The sequence below is a fragment of the Entelurus aequoreus genome, linkage group LG14 (assembly GCF_033978785.1).
Source record: "Entelurus aequoreus isolate RoL-2023_Sb linkage group LG14, RoL_Eaeq_v1.1, whole genome shotgun sequence".
NCBI classification, from domain to species: domain Eukaryota; kingdom Metazoa; phylum Chordata; class Actinopteri; order Syngnathiformes; family Syngnathidae; genus Entelurus; species Entelurus aequoreus.
In genome coordinates, this window is record NC_084744.1 from 50,475,694 (window position 1) to 50,486,966 (window position 11,273).

Here is an 11,273-nt window from a genome sequence, read left to right on the forward strand (position 1 = left end):
CTATTATTGGTTGAGCTTACCCACCTGGAAGCAATTTAATCTATCTTGTACCAAATTAAATTGCTTCCAGGTGGGTAAGATCGACCAAACGTATTCCTTACATTAGGCCCGGTTATAAGGCGCACTGTTGAATTTTAAGGAAAAAAAAGGGATTTTAAGTGTGCCTCAAGTCCGGAAAATACGGTATGTTAGTGTTTTCATAGCTACCTATTGTTCTATTTAACTCATTTCACTTTATCAAACCAATTTTAACATTCCACACGACTAAATCATCCAACAATCAAATTCATATCCGATTAGGCTGATACTGAAGGCTCCAGTATCAATATCGGAAGAGGAAAAGGTGTATCGGGCCATGATTAATTTTACCAAAGTCGTACTAAAACGTTTTTGCTCGATTTTTGAGCGCCGTGTGTAATGTTCTATATTTTCAAGGGAACATATAAAATGTCGGTGTTGTTTACTTGAGTCATATTGCCATCATAGTGCAGCCTACACTTATCACTTATGTGTGACTGCCATCTACTGGTCACATTTATCATTACACCATGTGCCAAATAAAATAGCTTTGAGGTCGGTAAGCTCAACCAAACGTATTCCTTACATTAGGTGTTATAAGGCGCACTATCGAGTTATGAGAAAAAATAATAATTTTAAGTGCGCCTTATAGTCCGGAAAATACGGTACCTATATTGACCTATATTGTATTGGTCTTGGTATCCTTAACGCAGTGTTTTTCAACCGTTTTTTTCCTAAAAAAAATACGGAGGCCCATCACCAGCAGAAAAGGTTAAAAAATGAAACTCCACCAGGTTGTTGTGCCTTATTTTGAGTTTGTTGTTGTTTCCTGTGTGTAGTGCTTTAGTTCCTGTCTTGCGCTGTTATTTTGGTGACTCTTCCTTTGAGTGCTATTGCTTTGTTTTCGCAATCAAGACAATTTAAGTTGTGCGTACGCCATACTTGCCAACCCCCCCTGATTTTCCCAGGAGACTCCCGAATTTCAGTGCCCCTCCCGAAAATCTCCCGGGGCAACCATTCTCCCGAATTTCTCCCGATTTCCACCCGAACAACAATATTTAGCGTCCTCTACAAACTGTCATCACGTCCGCTTTTCCTCCATACAAACAGCGTGCCGGCCCAGTTACATAATATATGCGGCTTTTACACACACATAAGTGAATGCAAGGCATACTTTGTCAACAGCCATACAGGTCACACTGAGGGTGGCCGTATAAACAACTTTAACACTGTTATAAATATGCGCCACACTGTGAACCCACACCAAACAAGAATGACAAACACATTTCGGGAGAACATCCGCACCGTAACACAACATAAACACAACAGAACAAATACCCAGAACCTCTTGCAGCACTAACTCTTCCAGGACGCTACAATATACACCCCCCCCCCACCGCCCCCCCCCCCCCCCCCCCCAACCCCCCCATCTCCCGAATTTGGAGGTCTCAAGGTTGGCAAGTATGGCGTACCCTATCCTTCTTTGTGGGGACATTGTTGATTGTCATGTACATGTACTGATGTACTTTGTGGACGCCGTCTCTGCTCCACACGCTGTAAGTTTTTGCCGTCGTCCAGCATTCTGTTTTTGTTTTACTTTGTAGCCAGTTCAGTTTTGACTTTTCCTAGCGCAGGGGTCGGCAACCCAAAACGTTGAAAGAGTAATATTGGACCAAGAACACAAAAAACTAATCTGCTTGGAGCCACAAAAAATACAATGAAGGCAACACATGACGTAAGTATCTATATTAGCTATAATAGCCTACTATCAAAATGACTGTGTCGCAGGCTGACGCAAATCTTCGTTGACAGAAATGTTGAAATTTGATATTTATTTTACACATTTTTCCAACATTGGAAACCATAAGTAAATGAGAGGCTACTCAGAAGGTGAGATAACTCCTGGAAATTACTGGTCAAAGGTATAGATGTGTGTGTCCAAGTTAAAGGAAATGGCAGGCTGTCTTCTTTTAATAGATTTATTACAATCTTTGGCAAGAACGTTTGTAATGTTTGCTGTGGTCTGGAACAACATGACACACAAAGAACTATCTGAAAAGTGTCATGAGACATGCAAAACAATTATATATAGGGATGTCCGATAATGGATTTTTGCCGATATTCCGATATTGTCCAACTCTTAATTGCCGATACCGATATGAACTGATACCGGTATATACAGTCGTGGAATTAACACATTATTATGCCTAATTTGGACAACCAGGTATGATGAAGATAAAGTCCTTTTTAAAAAAATAAAATAAAATAAGGTAAATAAATTAAAAACATTTTCTTGAATTAAAAAAAAAGTAAAACAATATAAAAACAGTTACATAGAAACTAGTAATGAATGAAAATGAGTAAAATTAACTGTTAAAGGTTAGAACTATTAGTGGACCAGCAGCACGCACAATCATGTGTGCTTACAGACTGTATCCCTTGCAGACTGTATTGATATATATTGATATATAATGTAGGAACCAGAATATTAATAACAGAAAGAAACAACCCTTTTGTGTGAATGAGTGTGAATGGGGAAGGAGGTTTTTTGGGTTGGTGCACTAATTGTAAGTGTATCTTGTGTTTTTTATGTTGATTTAATAAAAAATAAAAATAAAAAAACACCAATACCGATAATAAAAAAAACGATACCGATAATTTCCGATATTACATTTTAAAGCATTTATCGGCCGATAATATTAACTCTAATTATATACAAAGAAGGTAAAAGTAAAGGATATTAAATGAGCTCAAATATACCTACAAATGAGGCATAAGGACGCAATATGTACATACAGCTAGCCTAAATAGCATGTTAGCATTGATTAGCTTGCAGTCATGCAGTGACCAAATATGCCTGATTAGCACTCCACACAAGTCAATAACATCAACAAAGCACACTTTTGTGCACAGTACAAAACTTTTGGTGGACAAAATGAGACAAAAAAAGGACTGGAAGATTTTACATGCAAACAAACTGTTGCGTCACAGTCGACACCATGGTGAGTCCAAAAACCGCCGAAATTAAAAGGACAAAACAATGTTCACCAAATACTCTCAGTGGGCTCTCCAACAACTGGGAAGGTTTGTGTCATGTTTGTCCTCAAACAAAAAACGTACTAAAACAAAAAAATTATTTCCCCGCCCCCCATCTTTTTCCATTTTCAATCCTTTTTTAAAAATTCTCCAGGGAGCCACTAGGGCGGCGCTAAAGATCCTCATGCGGCTCAAGAGCCGCGGGTTGCTGATCCCCGTCCTAGCGGGACTTGCCTTTTGTTCATTTTTGGTTTAAGTGTTACATACCTTTTTACCTGTACGCTGCCTCCCGCTGTGCTCTGCGTATCGCAGACCTGGGCATTCTGCGGCCCGCGGGCCACAGAAGGCCCATGTGAGGTCAATCATAAATTACAAAATAAATTTAAAGAAGTATCTATGTCGAGTGTGCAATACAACGGTGCTGCTTTTGTTTTGAAAAGCGTTATTTGTATTACTTCCGTGTGGACGTATGCGCGTGCGGGATTGTGAGTGAATGTGAACAGCGGCAATCACAAATTACAAAATAAAGTTTAAAAAACATCTATGTCATGCGCGCAATACAACTGTGCTGCTTTTATTTTGAAAAGTGTTATTTATGGGCGTATGTCCGGGTGTAACCTGTGAGTGAAGGTGCATAGAGACAAGTGATGCACGGTTTACAGAGAAAAGTTGATGAGGAATGGCGTGTTTTCAACAAGACATGGACTGCCAAGCAACGTTCCCTCTAAGGTGCGCGCCTGCGCAATTGCGCACTGCTCAAGCGTCCTCTGCATACAGCAAATATATGCTGCGCACCAAATCAAATCCCATCTGAATTCTAAACAAAATAAACACATTTATTCTGTATAATTTTGCAATGCAACTCTGAGTGACAGTGACAACAAGCGGCAATAACGGTGTTCGTCAACACCGTTCAATTATTGTAACGTCTATCGAGATGCTTCGAGGCCAGGAGTTATATCGATCTCTTTATTGAGCAAAACTGTTTATATTCGGCCATAACCACACCAAAAACATGAGTAAAACACTTCTATCTCGAAAAACTAGTCATTTTCTTCCGTACAAACCAGGCCAAAACCAACTTGTCATCTGTCACCAACACGCATACCACTAAGCCACTGGTGCGTTTATGGCCACACAAAAAGTCGGACAACTCAAACACCACACAAAGTTACACTATGACTCCTCAGTCATACGTGTGCTTATTTTACTGTCATTTATTATTAATGTTAATTTATTGATATTAATCATGGAATGCTGTTACTAGAGAAAGTTACAGGAATGCACACTTAATCCTATGCTTACATTTCATTGTGCAACATGAGGATGTTTAAGGGGAACTAAATGTGATCTCTGAAAGGGGTACAAATGATTTCCAAAGCAGTGCTTTTGGTATAAAGTTAAGTTAGGTTAAATGAAAGTATTATTATTATTATTAATTATTATTATTATTATTATTATTTATCTTACGGTATATATCAAAAATAATATTGAGCAAAATTTAATTGAAATATTGTCGATGTGGCCCTCCAGCAGTGCTCGGGTTGCTCATAAAAAATTAATTGCCCACCCCTGGCTTATCGGGATCACAACAAACCATCCTCGACGCGTTCCGACTTCTACATTTTTCTAATTATTGATTTTTAAAAAAATATTTTTTGGACCAATTAGGTGAAGTTGCATAATTTCCCACGACACACCAGACAATATCTCACGGCGGCACAGCGGTTGGAAAACACTGCCTTAACGTGCACAATGTATCAAAGTGGCCCCCGCGTCCTTCAAGCTTTATTCACGCGGCCCTCGCTGGACAAAGTTTGGACGCCCCTGCATCAGAGCGAGGAGCAGTCAAGTGTCTGCAGGGGAAATTGCCGTGCTTCATAATGAATAATGCATTTTGTCTTTGATAGAAATAAGCACACTTATTTGTGTTGTTTGGCATGTAAGTGGCGGAGATGACAAATAAATTACAGTGGGGGCCTTTTTTTTTGATTAGAGAGGGGAAAAAAAGCGCCCGGGTGAGACTTTGTGATGTTTGCCATCTCAAAGTGCAAAACTTCAATACAAGAAATTAGAATTGGATTATTTGGAGAGTGTGCAGGCGTCCATCTTCAGAGAACACCCTTTTATTTCCCGAAGTGTGTGTTAGATGAAGTAAAAGGTTAACGAGCGCTCTCACGCTGGAGTCTCGTCTTTGTATATGTGTCGCCAAATGACTGTCACTTTTACAAATTAGTTCAGGTCTGCAAACGCGACGCCCGGACTTCATTTTCCCTGGCATGTTTTTTTTCCAAGGCCTTTGTCCCCAAAGTGAGACGCCATCAATGAAAAACCTTTCACATCCTCTCACACCTTGATTGGCTGCACGCCGCCTGAGGTCACATGACCCCCCCTGGCCACATCCTGCATGCTCACTTTTACATTTTTAAGCCTTTTTGGATGCTTTTTAAATGGATTTTCATCTAAAATGTTAACACAACACTAAAATACGAACAAAAAAAGACATGAACCCTTATGTTATTAACCTTTTATAGTTTGTATGTTATTAACCTTTTATAGTTTTTTATCTTATTAACCTTTTATAGTTTTTATCTTATTAACCTTTTATAGTTTTGTTATTAACCTTTTATAGGTTTTATGTTACTAACCTTTTATAGTTCTTATGTTGTTAACATGTATAGTTTTTAACGTTTTATAGTTTTTAGGTTGTTAACATGTATAGTTTTTATGTTATTAACCTTTTATAGTTTTTATGTTATTAATCTTTTATAGTTTTATATTATTGTTGTATAGTTTTTATTTTATTAACCTTTTATAGTTTTTATGTTAACCTTTTATAGTTGTTATGTTAATGTTGTATAGTTTTTATTTTATTAACCGTTTATAGTTTGTATGTTATTAACCTTTTATAGTTTTTATGTTAGTAACCTTTTATAGTTCTTATGTTGTTAACATGTATAGTTTTTACATTTTTAAAGTTTTATAGTTTTTATGTTGTTAACAAGTATAGTTTTTATGTTATTAACCTTTTATAGTTTTATATTAATGTTGTATAGTTTTTATGTTATTAACCTTTTATAGTTTTTATGTTAATGTTGTATAGTTTTTGTTATTAAAGATTTATAGTTTGTATGTTAATGTTGTATACTTTTTATGTTATTAACCTTTTATAGTTTGTATGTTTTAACCTTTTATAGTTTTTATGTTATTAACCTTTTATAGTTTTTATGTTAACCTTTTATAGTTTTTATGTTAATGTTGTATACTTTTTATGTTATTAACCTTTTATAGTTTATATGTTAATGTTGTATAGTTTTTATGTGATCAAAGTTGTGTAGTTTTCATCTTGTTCACGTTTTATAGTTTTTGTGTTAACGTTTGATAGTTTTTATGTTAGTAACTATTATAGTGTTTATGCTGTTAACCTTTTATTATAGTTTGTATGTTCATGTTTTAGTTTTTATGTTTACTTTGTATAGTTTTCATGTTAACTTTTTATAGTTTTCATGTTATTAACGTTTTATAGTTTGTATGTTAACTTGTATATAGTTTTCATGTTATTAACATTTCACAGTTTTTATGTTATTAACCTTTTATAGTTGTGTTATTTACGTTTTATGTTAGTAACTATTGTAGTTTTCATGTTAACGTTTTATAGTTTTTGTGTTATTAACGTCTTATAGTTTTGTGTTAACGTTTTATAGTTTGTTACTAACCTTTTACAGTTTTTATATCTTAATGTTTCACAGTTATGTTAACATTTTATAGTTTTTGTTACTAACCTTTTACAGTTTTTATATCTTAATGTTTCATAGTTATGTTAACGTTTTATAGTTTACATGTTAAAGTTTTATAGTTTGTATGTCATTATTCTTTTATAGTTTTTATTTTATTAACCTTATTTAGTTTGTATGTTAACGTTGTATAGTTCTTATGTTATTAACGTTTTAGAGTTTTTATGTTATTAACCTTTTATAGTTTTTATGCTATTAGTCTTTTAGAGTTTTTATGTTAACGTTGTATAGTTCTTATGGTATTTACGTTTTATAGTTATGTTATAGTGTTAGAGTTTTTATGTTATAAACCTTGTATTAGTCATAGTTATTCCCCCTTACCTTGTCCAAAGCTCCTCCAACGTGTCACAATCCTTTGATTTTTTTTGTCCAACTGTTATAAGTTTTGTGTGTTATTAACATATTATTAATCATAAACAGCCTGCCCACCATTTGTTTGTACTGCAATGTTTTTGTCTGACTATTATAGTTTTTATACTATTATCGCTTCATAGTTTTCATGTTGTTAACATTTTGTCAATCATAAGCCATCCTTGTCGAAATCTCCTCAAACTTGTCCTAAATGTTTGCGCTACGTTTGTGCTGCAATTTAAGTTTTTGTCTGTTATAATTGTTATTAACTGTTATATATGTTTTTAAAAATCTTATCAACGTTATATTAATCACAACCAGTCCCCTCCTTACACCCACCTTGTCAAAATGTCCCCAAACTTATCCTATTTGTTTGTGCTGCAAAAATGTTTTGTCTAACTATTATAGTTGTCATGTTATAGGTCTAATTATGACTAATAGCATATTGATTACAAAAACCGTTAAGCCATAAAAAGCACAAACGAGTGGAACAAGTTTGGGGAGATTGTTACAGACTATGAAAACCATAAAACTTTAATAGAAAATATTTTTTACAGTACAAACCAAGGACCGGCTGTGTTATTTTTAATATTTACAATAAGGGGGCCACAAGCATATGTCAACATCAGTGCTATAAAGCAGTGTTTTTCAACCTTTTTTGAACCAAGGCACATTTTTTTGCGTTGAAAAAAATCCGGAGGCACACAACCAGGAGAAATCATTAAAAAACAAAACTCGGTTGACAGTAAAAAGTTGTTGCAATGTTGGATATGACTTTAAACCATAACTAACCATGCATCACTTTAGTTTTTGTCTTGCGCTCCTATTTTGGTGGCTTTTTCTCTTTTTTGGTATTTTCCTGTAGCGGTTTCATGTCTCCCTTTTAAACGATATTTCCCGCATCTACTTTGTTTAGCAATCAAGAAGATTTCAGTTGTTTTTATCCTTCTTTGTCATGTCTTGTGATCATGTCTAGTTTAGTTATGTTCTGTTTGGTAAAACTCCACTAGTTCCTGTTTTTTACGTATCCATGTTTGTTTTGTCACCATGACGACCATTAGTTTCACCCGTCCCACGTGTTGGACTCATGCACCTGTTTCAATCATCACATGACTATTAATCCTGTAGTTGCCAGGTAGTCTGATTATGCTCATTCCATGCCAGAGTTCCATGCTCGTTCCATGCTTTTCCAAGTAAGTTTTTGTTATTCATGTCACGTTTAGCGAGTCGTTTGTTTTCTTGCCCATAGTCTACGTTAAGTGTAGTTTTTGTTCTTTAGCCAGTTTTCAGTCTCCGCCTTGTGCGCGCCTTTTGTTTACACTTTTTGAGAGAAATCATTAAATGATGTATTTACCTTCACGCCATGTCCGGTCCAATTCTTATGCATCTCGGGAAAACAATCCACGCAGGAAACTGCACCACAGTCCAAGTCGTGACAGGGACAATGTCGATTGTCATGTCATGTTCGGATGTACTTTGTGGACGCCGTCTCTGCGCCACAGTAAGTCTTTGCTGTCGTCCAGCATTCTGTTTTTGTTTGCTTTGCAGCCAGTTCAGTTTTAGTTTTGTTCTGCATAGCCATTGTCAGGTTCAAACACTGATGACATCTTTTAAACAAGACAAGAGGCAAGTAATTAAACAGACAGAATTAAATTTGGACTCAATATTGAGGAGAGTCGGCTGTACACTGTACCCCCCCCCCCGACCATATGGCCACCGCTGTTTCCAAAGGACAAAGGTCTCAAAAAGTTCACAGAAGAGGTCGTAAACAATTCACAGAAAAGGTCAGTTCATAGGTCAGTGGCCTAGTGGTTAGAGTGTCCGCCTGAGATCGGTAGGTTGTGAGTTCAAACCCCGGCCGAGTCATACCAAAGACTATAAAAATGGGACCCATTACCTCCCTGCTTGACACTCAGCATCAAGGGTTGGAATTGGGGGTTAAATCACCAAAAAATGATTCCCGGGCGCGGCCACCGCTGCTGCCCACTGCTCCTCTCACCTCCCAGGGGGTGAACAAGGGGATGGGTCAAATGCAGAGGACACATTTCACCACACCTAGTGTGTGTGACAATCATTGGTACTTTAACTTTAACTTTAACTTAAACCAGTTCAAAAAGGAGGTTCAAAAAGAGGTCGTTTGGAAATTGGGCAGATCCTGTCTTCTCTCCGCTTTGAAGTCCTTGGGTTAGAACAATATCTTTCTGTTGATTACCATACATGAAAGAACACCTTCATCTTGCTCCCCCCCCCCCTACACAGTGGAGTTTTACGAGCCTTACTCTTGGTAGGTTTCAAAGACAGCTTTTGTCTTCTCACCAGACCCTCAAATGCAACACAAAGTTGTTGTAATAATTTAGAAACAATTATTCTAACATCCTTCCCTAAGCTTCAATGCCTTTTCTTAGGGGCACTCACCTTTGGTTTATTTTTGGTTTAAACATTAGACACCTTTTTACCTGCACACTGCCTCCCGCTGTTTCCGACATCTACAAAGCAATTAGCTACCTGCTGCCACCTACTGATATGGAAGAGTATTACACGGTTACTCAACAACAACACATCATTTGCAGACTATAATTACTGGTTTGCAAAACATATTTTTAACCCAAATAGGTGAAATTAGCTCATCTCCCATGCTATAAAGCAGGGGTCACCAACGCGGTGCCCGCGGGCACCAGGTAGCCCGTAAGGACCAGATGAGTAGCCCGCTGGCCTGTTCTAAAAATAGCTCAAATAGCATCACTTACCAGTGAGCTGCCTCTATTTTTTAAATTGTATTTATTTACTAGCAAGCTGGTCTCGCTTTGCCCGACATTTTTAATTCTAAGAGAGACAAAACTCAAATAGAATTTGAAAATCCAAGAAAATATTTGAAAGACTTGGTCTTCACTTGTTTAAATAAATTCATTTATTTTTTTACTTTGCTTCTTATAACTTTCAGAAAGACAATTTTAGAGAAAAAATACAACCTTAAAAATGATTTTAGGATTTTTAAACACATATACCTTTTTACCTTTTAAATTCCTTCCTCTTCTTTCCTGACAATTTAAATCAATGTTCAAGTAATTTTATTTTTTTTTTTATTGTAAAGAATAATAAATACATTTTAATTTGATTCTTCATTTTAGCTTCTGTTTTTTCGACGAAGAATATTTGTGAAATATTTCTTCAAACTTATTATGATTAAAATTCAAAAAAAATATTCTGGCAAATCTAGAAAATCTGTTGAATCAAATTTAAATCTTATTTCAAAGTCTTTTGAATTTCTTTTAAAATTTTTGTTCTGGAAAATCTAGAAGAAATAATGATTTGTCTTTGTTAGAAATATAGCTTGGTCCAATTTGTTATATATTCTAACAAAGTGCAGATTGTATTTTAACCTATTTATAACATATCATCAAAATTCTAAAATTAATCTTAATCAGGAAAAATTACTAATGATGTTCCATAAATTCTTTTTTTAATTTTTTCAAAATGATTCAAATTAGCTAGTTTTTCTCTTCTTTTTTTTTCGGTTGAATTTTGAATTTTAAAGAGTCGAAATTGAAGATAAACTATGTTTCAAAATTTAATTGTCATTTTTTTCGTGTTTTCTCCTCTTTTAAACCGTTCAATTAAGTGTAAATATCATTAATTATTAATAATAACATAGAGTTAAAGGTAAATTGAGCAAATTGGCTATTTCTGGCAATTTATTTAAGTGTGTATCAAACTGGTAGCCCTTCGCATTAATCAGTACCCAAGAAGTAGCTCTTGCTTTCAAAAAGGTTGGTGACCCCTGCTATAAAGGAACCGAGTTCTAGTGAGTCGGTTTAGCATCAGAGTGAGACCTCATTTCATCTCAGAGCGTGGACGACGACAACAATCGCCGCCATTTGTCACGCTGATGGCCGTTATATTTTTAACCTTTGCTATTTGTCAAGCCGATCCAAAACGCTGGCTTCCCCTCGCCAGGGGGAGGCCATTGATTCATGGTGCACGCTCCTTTCCCAACGCCGCATCCCGTCGCTCCCTCCCGAGATTCCGACGTCTTCCATCAAAGAGCAGATTTTTTTTCCCACCCGGCGTCCCCTC

General features: G+C 36.0%; 1 protein-coding gene across 1 annotated transcript in view; it reads left to right on the top strand.

Annotated features, from left to right (window-relative positions):
- The window catches only part of LOC133664292 (follistatin-related protein 4-like), a 47,723-nt gene that overhangs the window by 15,147 nt on the left and 21,303 nt on the right, over positions 1–11,273 (top strand). The window lies entirely within an intron of this gene.